We start from the raw sequence: 14,106 nt of genomic DNA on the forward strand, positions 1-14,106 counted from the left end.
TATAAATTATACCTGTAAACTTAGTAATATGGTAATGACGTTCAAATCTCCACAAATTTTCAAGAAGTTCTAAGTAATAAGTATTCACGTCTAATAACACAGACAGAGCACATAGTATATGTTTCATTCATGTTTACTGATATGTCACTGGTATTAAAGGTTTTGCTTTCCCCTTGTTGAGGCTTATTGCAGAAAAGAATCGACAAATCTCCATTCTTCAAGAGCTCCTTCGTGGCTAAGCCGATAGCGTACGCGTGGGAGACCCAGGTTCGATTTCCGGTGGGAGCTCATGTGCTTCGGATTCCACGTTAATCAGTAGATCCATCTCATATAACCTCGCTACTGAACGGGAAGTTAAACTCAAAATAAACTCAACTCAAATCTTCATTCTTCAAGGGTGTTTCGGGAATATTGTGCCTACATTAAAGTATCTACATACGAGTACAGTTATTTTTTCCCTATTATATAGTAAAGCAAAATTGTTCATGTATGTTTATTAAAAATGAATTTATTGTTCTTGAGCCCAGAAAATTCCACTCCTGCAGTCTATACCCAAGCATTTCAGCTGGATTCTTAACGACATTAAGATCTCTCACTAACTACAGAAGGCCACGGAGTTTTACTCTCACTTCATATCGATACTATAATCAATCGACTCATTTTCACATAAAATAATTACGCAAACGGAGAAACTCTCGATCGCAAGCGAGTTTGAATTAAGAGCGTCGAAAGTTTAAAATTCAACAGATTTTGCAGAAAGTTTGAAGTAATCATTTCCTGAAATACACGCTTCATTTTTGGTATTGGAGGATTTCATTGGGTCCTCAGTGGAGTGATGAGGTCAGAACACACACATTTTGCAAGATAAGGACACTCATTGAGGTGGAGGTGAAGAGTAACAGCGTCTTACAACTTGCAAATTCACTGTGTTTGGCACACTGGCTCGATAAAGTAATAAAATGTACTTGGTACCCCTATTCGACTGTACGGTCACCCAAATATCACTTTTCTAAGCGACCTCCTTCAAATTGTGCAATAACACGTCTCCGAAACATTTGCCAGGCGTGCGAAATTCAATGAAGAACGTCGTGTTATTCATAATTTATCTTATGATAATCTATACTGTGATGTTATTACCTTATGTAGGTAAAAGTGAGACCAATATTTTATTAAAAGGCTCTGTCACCAATGTATTATTTTGCTGGATCAGCTCTCCAGCAAATATTTTGCACTTCGCGCACTACAGCTACAACATATGCGGAAAACAAAAATAAGTTTATTCTCAAAATGAAGTTAAATCAAATAAATTATCCACCACAGGCTGGCACTGACTGTGAATACGAATCAGTGGCGTAGGGAAGGGGGGCCCAGAGGGGCCGCCCTCCCAAAGAGGTCCGACAATGTACTTTGGTACTTTAATGTTTGTATTTTATATATATATATTTGTTTATATATTTTTTGTTTGTATTTTTTTCTATATACGCCTATAACAGCACTTGCCCCCCCTCTCAAACGCACATCCTGGCTACTCTACTGATACGAATATCAGTTTACACCGCCGGCATTTCATTTGTAGTCAATCGCGCAGAACTGGTGCTTCAAACAGATCGCGCAGCGCCAGAGCGGCCGCCCGCCCTCCGAACCCTCTCGGCCTAAGCTTATGCACTGCGGAAGACAGTGTTTCAATACATCATTTTTTTAAAAAGACATTTAACGACAGAATTGATTTAGGGGAAATGCGTTCAAAGCCGTGAACAAGGTGGCTTTTATTCGAGAGAAATTCGATGTTTGTATTTATATACATCGTCGCAAGCTGATTGTTTTTTGGACACATTTTCATCGAATATCATAAAATATTCTCTGAAACTTGGCCATTATTTTCGAAAAATCGCCTTTAAAATCAAATGAAAAATTAAAAAAAAAATACTAGCAATGAGATATTGAAACACTGTTTTCCACAATACATAAGCAGAGACCGACTGGGTTCGGAGTCCCGTTCACAATAGTTCCGTGGCCAAGCGGTTTGGAGAAAGTGTCATTGTTCAATTTGAAGTTGATCCCACAAGATAGTAACATTTAAATGACAATACAGTGGAATAGGGGTGGCAAATACCTTTTACCAGCCTATCGAACTGGTGTACCAAACAGAAGTCAATTTACAAGTTGTAAGGCGCTATTATCCTTCACCTCCTTCATAATAAGTGCCCTTATCTGTAAAAAAAGCACGTAAGTTTTGACCTCACCACTGTGTTGATCACCCAAAAAATTCCCTGATACCAAAACTGAAGCGCGCATCTCAGAAAATAGTTACTTCAAATTTTCTGCAAAATTGTTGAATTTTGAAATTTTAACGCTCGTAATTCAAACATGCTTGCGGTCGAGGATTTTTCCGTTTGCTTAATTGTTTCAGATGTAAAAGCGAGTCGATTGATCATAGTATTGATATGAAGTCAGAGTAACACCCCACGACCTTCCCTAGCAAGTTTTTTTTTTTTTTAACTTAGGAAAAGTGATAAGAAAAACAAATATATTTCAGGTTCTGGTCTATGATTTTGATCAAAGGACGTGAATGTTGCGAGTACTGTTCTGCAGGAGAAAAGTCTTCTAGGTTTGAAAGTTGACTAAGGATTGGATTTCAGATCCATGTGGTAGCTCAGACTCATAGCAAATAAAATATTAGAGTACTCAATGTTACAATTTGTTCTTTTCGAATGCACCTACAAGTTTTCTTGTATGCAGAAGAATCAGTCTTCATTCCGGAGAAAACAAAACTTACCATTTGTGAGCGCCTCATCAAATATAATCTGTTTTGAAAGGCCAAAGGAAGGAATTGAAATCAGAATTGTTTGTACTATAAACAAAAATGTTACTGAGGATGAGGCTCTGGAACACGGTGTTTATCCACCACAAAGTTAACTTGTCGCGAGCTGGGATAGAACCACCGATCGCATACACCACAGGTGAACACTCTAGGTGAGCCACCGCGGCATCTAGTAGATGAGACAAGACAGAATTTTCGTGATAAGGTCAGACACGAGGCAGCTCAAAATCTCGCCTTCCTAGCAATACTGGTCACAGTGACGGCCAAAGAATTGAGTACCATCATCGCTGTTTTATCACGTGCTCTCGTTTGTTTACGTGGGCACAGCCACAGATAACTGTACCACAATCTGGAAGGAGGCTGTAACTAGCTGACTCTAGTCTATGCTTGCTTTTACTTGAATGTACGGTACGAGGTTTAGTTCCAATGTTCCCAGTTTCTGCTTGTACTGCTCCTCGTCTTATCTCGGCTATACTGCACCCAATGTACTGCTAGCCTTAGGTCGGCCATATATTGATCAAAGGACAGGACAGCCGAGACGAGGTTCGGTACTGTGAGAGATACAAGGCCTCAAGCTGCATATTTGCTCGACCACATACCAGAAAAAAGCGTTGTGATTAGGACACACAATAAATGCACTCATACCTTTCCCTCCGCATAATATAATGTTTTCCTTTGCCTCGACTTGGCTGGCATTCCTCTGGTTAATATGCTTCCGGCCTTAAGGTGAGTTTAAACGTTTAAAGAAGAGCTAGCAATTAATAAATGGCAGTACGATTTCCTTATCTTTCAATTGTATTTTGTACTGAGCGACACTATTTAAAACAATTAAATTAAATTAAAAAAACGAATACTCAAACTTCGCAAAATAATAATAATAATAATAATAATAATAATAATAATAATAATAATAATAATAATAATAATAATAATAATAATAATAAAAATAGTAATAATAATAATAATAGAATAATCCATGTTGCACCTTTTCAATATGTTATTTCTTTTCCTTGGTAAGAGAGTTTTATTATTGGAAGCATGATTCTGAAGAGTAAAATTAAGTAATCTTAACAATGAGTAGTATAAAAATACACTGGATATATATGAAAAACGTGAAAAACGTGCTGCTATCTATTGGCGATAGTCGAGTCTTTACACTCACCTTAATGTCCAAGATGATACTGTAAAAATAAATATAAAAAGTCACGCCACTCCTTACAACACACAATAAGTAACACCCTGATACTATAGCTGCTTAGTCACTCGTTGGTACTGATACCATTATTGCAGACAAGGGTCTTCTGTTGTTCCTTACAAAACCAATAGCCCGATCTTGTAATAAAAGAAAATGACAAATATTTTTAACGATATTGGATTACCATAACTATGACTGTCCGTCATAAAGCCAAAAATCTCAGGAATTACTTCGTGGAGCACTATTAATTTTGAAAAAAAAAATGTCGAGGGTCAAAAATTATGAACCAAGTTCGTTCGTTGGTGTTGGTAATATCCAAACCGGAACCATATAATCAACCATTTTCGATTTTACGGCTGATCAGTTTATACCAAAAGTGGTAATAGGTAAAGAGAAGATGTCCCTCGCAACTAGTGCTGTCGAAATCGGTTTTTGAAAAAAACGAAAACCGGTTTTTGAAAAAAGTGAAATTTCATAAAACCGAAATGTCGGTTTTGAAAACCGCATTTGCGGTTTCGGTTTTGAAAACCGCTTTTGCGGTTTCGGTTTTGAAAACCGCATTTGTGGTTTCGGTTTTGAAAACCGCTTTTGCGGTTTCGGTTTTGAAAACCGCATTTGCGGTTTCGGTTTTGAAAACAGCTTTTGCGGTTTCGGTTTTGAAAACCGCTTTTGCGGTTTCGGTTTTGAAAACCGCATTTGTGGTTTCGGTTTTGAAAACCGCATTTGTGGTTTCGGTTTTGAAAACCGCAAATGTCAAAAATTCTACAGCACTAATATCAAGTAACGACGAGAAAACAGCAAAGAATCTTTCCCCACACCGGCTCTCAGTTGCCAGATGGAGGGAAATTTCCCTCGGCGGCTTAGGGAAAAATGATCAAAATTTGCAGAAGGAAAAGAAGGTATTTTTTTCTTAAAATGTCCTAAAGTGTAGGGAAATTCTATACTTTTACAATTGGCAGAATAAAAAAAAAAAGTTGCAATTTCTCAAAGAGGCACGGCTATCGTTATTGGGAAGTAAAAAGATACAGAATAAAATATGATCGGTGTTTCCGTCTAGTATAAACTATTGCAGGTGTCTGGGACTTGCGATAAGAAGCCAGTCGACACATGCAAAACCACAACATTCACATTTATCGGAGTGGCAACAAATCAGCAATAAAATTGTGTATTGCAATAGAGATTTTCTTTCTTTCTTTTCTCTTTCTTTATATTAAGAAAGGGAGGTGGTGCCTTTTTGTTAACAAAAGAAAGAGTGGCAGTACTATTTTTAAAAATATGGGGAAAGAGTAATAATAATATAAAAGATGTCAGTCTAAGTGGATGATATTTCAAATTGAATTTCATGAGTTGCATGGGTAGTGATCTTAAATAAGGATATACCTTATTTCTATTGAGTGTTGGCTTATTACCCTATTTTAGCGGGTACCACCCGATTTTCAGGTTATATATTCGTCCCCCACTTAAACATATCTTAATCACCACCCGCTTTTTGGGATTGGAGAAAAATCTAAGAGGACTTAGTTGATAAAGTGTTGGTATGGTATATTCAACGTAAACCGCTACACCTTTGACAATCTCAATCGCGATTGAGTTAAATTTGGACTCGCGCTCAGGCTCAAGCTCTGGGCTATCTGAGCAGTGCGCGTGTGCAGAATCATTTGCTAATAAGAGATCTGCTCTAATGCACAATGGTTTTCTTTGTATAGTTCATGTGTTTTCTATGTAATGTATTGGAGGTTCTATACGAATGAGTATTCGTTTGTAGAAGATGTAACAAACATACTTGAATTATTCATACCTTCACAAGCTACAAGAATGCCGAACGACAATTTCAAGTGTAACTTTAAAGACTCTTATAGAAGCGAATTTACGTTTCTTAGCCAGGGCAGAACTCAGTTTGAAGCAAAATGTACACTCTGGAAAACTGTTTCGTTTGAAAAGTAGGATGCAGGGAAGCAAATTGGACCTCCCCTGATTTTTATATATTTTTTAAACTAGATCACGAGGAACACGAATCTGAAGGCGTTTTGACATTCCGACCTCCGGAACTCGAGATATTAAAACTTAAAGTTTAATATAGACGTTACATGAAAAAAACACAATATTCTCTATACGAAACATATTATGTCCTAAGAAATATATAAAGGTAACCAAGAAAGTTCTGTCGCTTTTTGTGGAATTCTGTGTAAAATTGACCCTCATACCGTGAGTTTAATGCGAATGGAGATAAGGCGAAGGTCAGTTGTTGGTGTGGGTATATCCGACATTCTACCTGGTTGTGGAAGTTCAGTTACAACGTAAACGTATGTAAGGACGGAGTGAATATGGAACCTCCACAGAGCGTCATAGGGGCGTGTATGCTGTACGAGTTCCAACTTGGATCAAACGCCACTGTAGCGGGGCGGAAGATACCTCAGGGCTTTGGTGAGGGTGTCGTGATTACGCAGACAGTGCAAGGGTGGTTTAGCAAGTTTAAGAACGGTGACGAAACACTCACGAAAGACGCACCACACGTGCCGGAAGACCAACACATGTACAAAATGAGGATCTTCAGGTAGCAATTGAGCCGAACAGACATGTGAGGAACTGGTGCTAACATTCAATGTTAGTCGAGAAACCATTCGCCAGCACCTCCATCAATTTGGGAAGCACTACAAGTTGGGTCTATGTGTCCCAGATGATTTGTTTCCGGGCCAGAAAGTCCTCCTGTGTGTTTGGTGGACTGCTCACGACATCGTGCATCGGGAACTGCTACCGGGCGGTCAGAGAAGACCATCAATGCAACTGTCTACTGTCAGCAGTTGAGCTGTGTTCAAGAAAAACTCAAAACCCTGTAGCCAACACTTCTCAATCGCTAAGGGGTTCCCCCATTACGGGACAACGCTATGCCCCACATAGCTAGAATGAGCCGGAACACCATCCTACACCTTGAATGGGAAACACTATTGCATCCGCCATACTGTCCGGACATTATACCGTCCGGTTATCACCTGTTCCTTTCCTTGGACACTCACTTTAGAGGACTCCAGTTCAACTCCGTAGTAGAGGTGCTAAATGCACTTGATACCTTCTTCGCTTCACGGCAAACCAAGTTCTACCGCGAAGGAATCCATGCCCATCCCGAACGTTGGCAGAAGGTCATTGATACTGATGGGTACTATTTTTGATCTTCCAGGTACGTCTTTGGTGACATCTATGCTCTAAGTGATAGGTCAAAAAGCGACAGAACTTTCTTCGTTACTTTTACACATATTACATAAAACTACTGTATAAGTTCTAGTATCTCGAGATCGGGAAATCGGAATGTCAAAATTCGTTCAGATAATTGCTAATTTTGGTCCAGTTTACAAAATATATAAAAATCAAATAATATCCTTTTTGCTTCCTGGTTACTTTATGTTCGAATATCTCGAGTTCCGAAATTCGGAATGTCAAAATTCCTTTAGATTCGTGTTTCTCGTGGTTTAGTTTACAAAATATATAAAAATCAGTTGGGGTCTAGTTTGCTTCCGTTTTCACTTGATGTTCGAATATCTCGAGTTCCGACATTCGAAATGTCAAAATTCCTTCAGATTCGTGTTCCTGATGGTCTAATTTACAACATATATGAAAATCAGGTGGGGTCCAGTTTGCTTCCCTGCAGCCGAAAGGTACATTGAAAGTGTCGTCAAAGAAATAACTAAAAAAAAAAAAAAAGCTAAGGATCGAACGTCAGTATTTGTCACCCTAATTTAGCTGTGACTTGTACAACCATCGAATTATCCCTTTCGCACTGTGCTGCACATATTACCATAATAGTCTTGGAGCAAATAAAAAAAGTTAAAACACACATATAAATCAATACATTTTTCTCGATCGATAGATGCTTTCACAATTTTTAAAAGGTGTAATTAAAAACAGCAAACATTGTTTCTGCTTTGAAAAGGACAATCCCTTATAAAACCGCAAACACGGTTTCGGGCGGCTTTCGCTTTCGAAAAGAGCTTTTTCGGTTTCAGTTTTGAAAACCGCTTTTGCGGTTTCGGTTTTGAAAACCGCATCTGCGGTTTCGGTTTTGAAAACCGCTTTTGCGGTTTCGGTTTTGAAAACCGCATTTGCGGTTTTCGGTTTTTAGAAAATCGGTTTTCTCAAAAACCGAAAACCGCAAATGTCACAAAAATTCAACAGCACTACTCGCAACCAATACTAAGCGTCTAGAGATTACACTTCATCACCATCTCTACTGAAACCGAAAGTGATACAAATCTACTAAAAATTTCCTGCTTCAAAATTAATCTGCTTAAAGTAAAAATGACAACGGCTAATGAGAAGTGCCTTTTTAATCGATTTAACATCCTAAGCATATTGCCAACTCCTTTCTGAACCCTCCATTCAAAACAGAAGTGGCAGAAATAAATCACTTCCGACCTTAACGTTGATCGCTATAGAGTGAATATTGTAATATAACGAGAAACTGTTCTCTGCAATCAAATGAGCGTCCCAACAATGTACTCCATCTTTACTATAATATTTCCACTAAAACGAAAATTGGCACAAAGTTTTTACCACTTCTGGTTTCATTATTAATTGAGACAAATCTAACTACTTCACTTGGGGTACATGTGACACTCCTACTTGTTTTAATTATCGTTATGTATAGTTTTTTTTTATTGCCAATAAACTTTCACTTATGTGAATTTTATTAGAAACTGCCTTTAAATCAATTATCTTAGAGCAAATGTTATCATTGCAGTGTCTGAAAACCCGTTGTGTGTTAATTAAGATAACTTGTGGAAATCTAGATTTCATTATAGGAAACGCTACTGTTATGTTGTCAGTAATATCGATGTAATGCTCATTAAATGACACTATTTACCGTAGGTTTAACTTTGCCCCTTACCCTTGATCTGAGCATAATTAATTTACTTAGGTTGAACGTTACATATTTGTTTATATATACCCTCAAGGACATTTGTTTTGTAATTAATGGTACACCAGCTTATAGCTTGCTTCTCTCTAGCGCAATCAATATTTCATTTTCAGAAAGCATTTTGTTTAATTTTTATTTTTAACAGTTTAATACGAATTAACTATGAGTACAACTTTATCAAACTTCATGTATATAAAAAAAAAATGGATGTGTGTTTGCATGTGTATGTTCCAGCATAACTCTGGAACGCCTACAACAATTTTACGTAAACTTGGTATACATATTACTTACAGTTCGAGAAAAAAAGTGCTGTCGGGTAAGACCCACTAGCACATCTAGGAAAATTGGTGGAGGGACACATATAAAAAATAATAGAAAATGAACGATATTAGTGTCGAATCCATAGTTTTCGGGATCCGTGAGCTGATTGGTGACAGTTCTGATGCTCTTTTCGTCCAAGTTACGCCTCATCGGAGGGTAGGATCTCTAGCACACACAGAGGAAGTACGAGGGGTGACATAAAAATGATCGAAAACGGCCAATAGCAAGTGTCGAATCCGTAATTTTCGGGGTCGCTTAGATAAATAGTGACAATTCAGGTGTCGTTGAAGTTCAATTTAAGCCCTCATTAGAACACAGGGGGCGAGATCATGACTAGTAAAATATCAAAAACGACCGGTATTAGTGTCGAATTATTAGTTTTCAGTGTCGCTAAGTTTATTGGTGGCAGTCCTGATGTCGTTAAAGTCCAAGTTCAGCCCTCAATCAGAGCAACATCTCTTCGCAACTCCTATGGAAGAATGCGAGGGGTAGACATAAAAGAAATAAGAAATGGTCTACATTAGTATCAAATCAATAGCTATCGAGGTCGTTTGCATACAGAATGGCACCCCAGGCACCGTTCAAATTCAACCATCATAAGCACTCTGAGAGGAGTGGAGTAGATACTGGCAGTGACATGTAAAAATAATTGAAAATGTCCGATATTAGCGTAAAATCAAAAGTTTTCGGGGTCACTTAAAGTAACAGTGATGCACCCAATGCCGTTTAATTTCGAGTTCATCCCCATCTGCAGATGATAGAATTGGGGTGGTGAAAAATAAACTGTCAAAAATTACTGAAATTTGTGTTGAAATCATAGTTTTCAGGGTCGGGAAAACGTCTGATACCTTTGAAATGACTTTTGGAAGAAAGTTAGTACCCACTTCAGGCAGTTTCATTAATAGCGCATTCTGAAGGAGTAAAATGTTTCAAAATTTATGCCAAAAATAGCATATCTTCTGTATTTTTATCATTACACTTCTAATTCTTCCTGTGTAAAGAACGCTCATTTCAACTAGCTTCAAGTAAAAATGTATTAACACACTGTTGCATGTTTTTTTTTTTTTTAATCAGATATTAAATGTTTGACTTGAAGATGAGCTGATAACACTGAAACGTTTGTAACAGTGCCATCTTGCAACTGAAAGTAAAAGCTTCTGCGTGGAGTTCTGTTTGCACGAATTGAAGCAGATTTAAGGAAAAATTGCAACTGGTCGAAGCCTTCTTGACCAAGTGTTGTGAAAGTTAAAATATATTTTTTAACTTTCATTCTTGATCATCGGTTGGATAAAATTAGTATTTGTGATATCGAGAAACGTATTCAGCGCTATGTTGCATTGAAATTTGGTTCTATGTTTTTGATCTATGATTTTGATTATTAAATTGTGATTTAACGAGTTGACACAATTAAAATAGGTCGCAAATCAATATAACTAGTCAAGCGTGTGCTGTGTGTTTAAGTATGATTAAGGTCTACTCATTGTTCCAGCTTTTGGTAAAAAAAATAGATATTGTATTATTATAATTTTTCAGAGATAGAAATCAGTACTGGAATTGCTAAAATTAATTGCATCTGAAATTTAAAAGATTCCGGCTTTAAAGCTCATAGGGTAGTTGATTACTGAGTTCAGTTAATTTGATTGTTAAAGTTCTTGTATTTATTGTAGTGTTATTTAATTATCCTAGAAAATAATAACTATTTGAATTTAAATACACGCAACTTGTCATTCAACCTTACGAAATCAGAATTTTAAATATTTGTGAATATTGCAGTATATTGTGTAAAGGTTTGAGCTGGAAGCAATTATTTAACAACAATTACAGATTAATGCATTTATTAAAAACCGGTTGTTTAAATCTGTTTAAATATGAAATTTCTATATGCTGATCGCTCTCTCACTACTATTAATGGGGGTGGCATTTAGTGACCCTCACCAGTGGCGATGCGTTATTCTTCCTCTATTTTTATTTTATTTAAACACGCACGTTACAACACAGGAAGTTGGATGCAACGCGATTGCAAATTTCTTAGCGTAAAGCAATGTTTCATTGATTTCTCAAATTCAACATAGCAGGTCAATCACTAGAGTACGGAGAGATTCACCAAGGAGAGAGAAGGGATCAAGTTGCCAAGTTCATAGCAATTCAGGGTTTTTGAATAAACCCAGGCCTACACATCTTCTTATGATAATGTTTGTTTTGACACAATATCTTGTTCAAGAGTGTGTTAACTCTTTGAAGCACGGTGGCATCTGAAAGGTGGTATAATATGAAACATTAACCTAGTAGGAAGTAAGCCAAATGTTAAGTGTTGAAACATAGGATAGGCACAAAGTCACTTTACCCAATATGCATTTCCTCATTTGTTTTGGGGAAAGTGACTTTGTGCCCACCCTGTATATAAAGTCACACATTCACAATTGTCCGATGCCATATTAATTTGATAAGTTGCACTTGGTTCTTTGTATATCAAATCATGCAACATGTACCTATAGACCTTCACAGATTTCGGTCGTCATAACATATGTAAATCCTTTCATTTATGTGTGACTATTCTCAAAATAGTTTGAAAAATTAAGCATTGCAAGGGGAAGTACAAGGAGGGAGAATAGTCGGCACCTGACGAATATGTATGTGACCATGTGCATAAATTATTTTCGTTAATTTTAACAACAATAGAAGAGAGAGAAAAGTGGGACAAGTTTTAGTGGAAAGGCATTATCATCTGAGAGCTTATTGATTGTCAATATTAAGAGGAAAAATGCCTATCTAATGTTTTTGAATAAACACAACCGCCAACTTAAAATTTATTACGGTAAAACTCTAGTTTTATTTACGTACAAGTTTTCAGAATATGTATCTTAAGAGGCTTACTTATGTACATAAGTAATGAATCGTTGCACATGGAGGTCATTATATCAAGATAACCAAGAAACTTACATCCCTTTTTCACCAACCACCTTCAAGCATCGATATGTCACATAAGACGTACCTGGAAGATAAAGACAGTCCCCATCAGCATCGACGACCTTCTGCCAACGTTCTGGAAGACCATGGATTCCATCACGGTAGGACTTGCTGGGCCGTGCCGTGAAGCGGAAAATGTATCAAAAGATTTTTGTACCTCTACTAGGGATTTGAACTGGCGACCTCTAAAGTGACTGTCCAAGGAATGGAACAAGTGATAATCGGACGGTGCATTATCCGGGGAGTGTGGCAGATGCAATAGTGTTTCCCATCTAAGGCGTAGAACGGTGTCCCGGGTCATTCTAGCCACGTGGGGCTTAGCATTGTTCTGTAACACGAAGAACCCTTTGCGATCCAGAGTTTTAAGTTTTTCTTGAGCACGGTTCAACTCCTGACAGTACAGAGTTGCATATATGCACTGACCAATTGGTAGCAGTTCCTGATGAAAAAAGCCGCAAGCAATCCACCAAACACACAGGAAGACCTTCTTCTGGTGCAGTGCTGGTTTCGGCTGTTTTGGAAGCGGTTCATTGGATGTTAACCAATGATAACGGCGCTGCGGAGCTTCGTACAGGACTCACTTCTCATTTCATGTCAACGGGATTTGATTTTGAAACAAGCTCTTCTAAATGTAAGAACTTATATGAATTTATGTCTTATTATAATTTGCAATCATTAAATAATGTGACGAACGAAAATAATCGTACATTAGATCTGGTTATGTCTAATATAACGAATATAGAAGTCAGTAGGGAATATTGTCCACTAATTCCAGAAGATGCACACCATCCACCCTTAGTAATAAACGTAATGCAGCAGGGGACGCGAATATTAAAAATAAAACTAATATATCAGGATATAATTTTAGGAAAGCTAATTTCTTAGGGTTGTATCTTGAATTCTCATCTATTGACTGGAACTGCCTAAAGAAATATGAAAACGAAAATGGCCTAGTTGATAATCTCTATTATATTATTTATAGTGTATTTGACAAGTCTATGTCACTTAAAAACAACTCAAGAACAGCTTATCCGTGCTGGTTTACAAATGAAATTATCAATAAAATCAAAACTAAAGCAAGGTATTAAAAAAAAATACAAATGTAATAAAGAAGTAAATTATCTCAATAAATTCATTGAATTGCGTACGGAAATAAAGAAATACATTAAGCTGGCATACAGAGCGTTCATACAAGATTCTAAAAATAACATTAATAACAATTCTAATGAATTGTGGAATTTTATTTAAAAAAATAAGAATAAGCATCTTCTTGGGGGAAATTAAATTATGAGGGACGCGAACTTTATCATAATGATGAAATAGCCAATGCTTTTGCACAGTACTTCTCGTCAGTATATGTGCCAGATACAGGTGTCACTGACATTCCTACGAACAATTTATTAACCTATGTAACTAACAAACTAGAGTCACTTACCATTGAGGAAATCACTAAATCTGAAGTAGAAATGGCAATCAAAAAATAAAGCCCAGAACTGCTGTTGGCCCTGATGGAATACCTCCAATATAATAAAGGGTTTTATAGATGCGTTTACATATCCACTAAGGATTGCATTCAATCTCGCTTTAAAAACATGCGTTTTTCCGGATAAATGGAAAGCATCTATAGTTTGCTAAATACCAAAAACCAATGATAAACACGAAATAAATAACTACCGGCCTATATCAATTTTACCTACTTTTGCAAAGATATTTGAATAAATCCTATACCGACGGATAGTTGACCACATCCAACCCGTAATCTCACCATATCAACATGGCTTTATCCCACACAGGTAAACAACAACAAACCTTGCACTTATCACATACTTTATAGCAAATTCGTTAGATGTAGAATGTCAGGTTGATGTAATATATATAGATTTTGAAAAGGCA

This window comes from Thermobia domestica, chromosome 6 (genome assembly GCF_964235325.1).
Source record: "Thermobia domestica chromosome 6, izTheDome1.hap1.1, whole genome shotgun sequence".
Taxonomy (NCBI): domain Eukaryota; kingdom Metazoa; phylum Arthropoda; class Insecta; order Zygentoma; family Lepismatidae; genus Thermobia; species Thermobia domestica.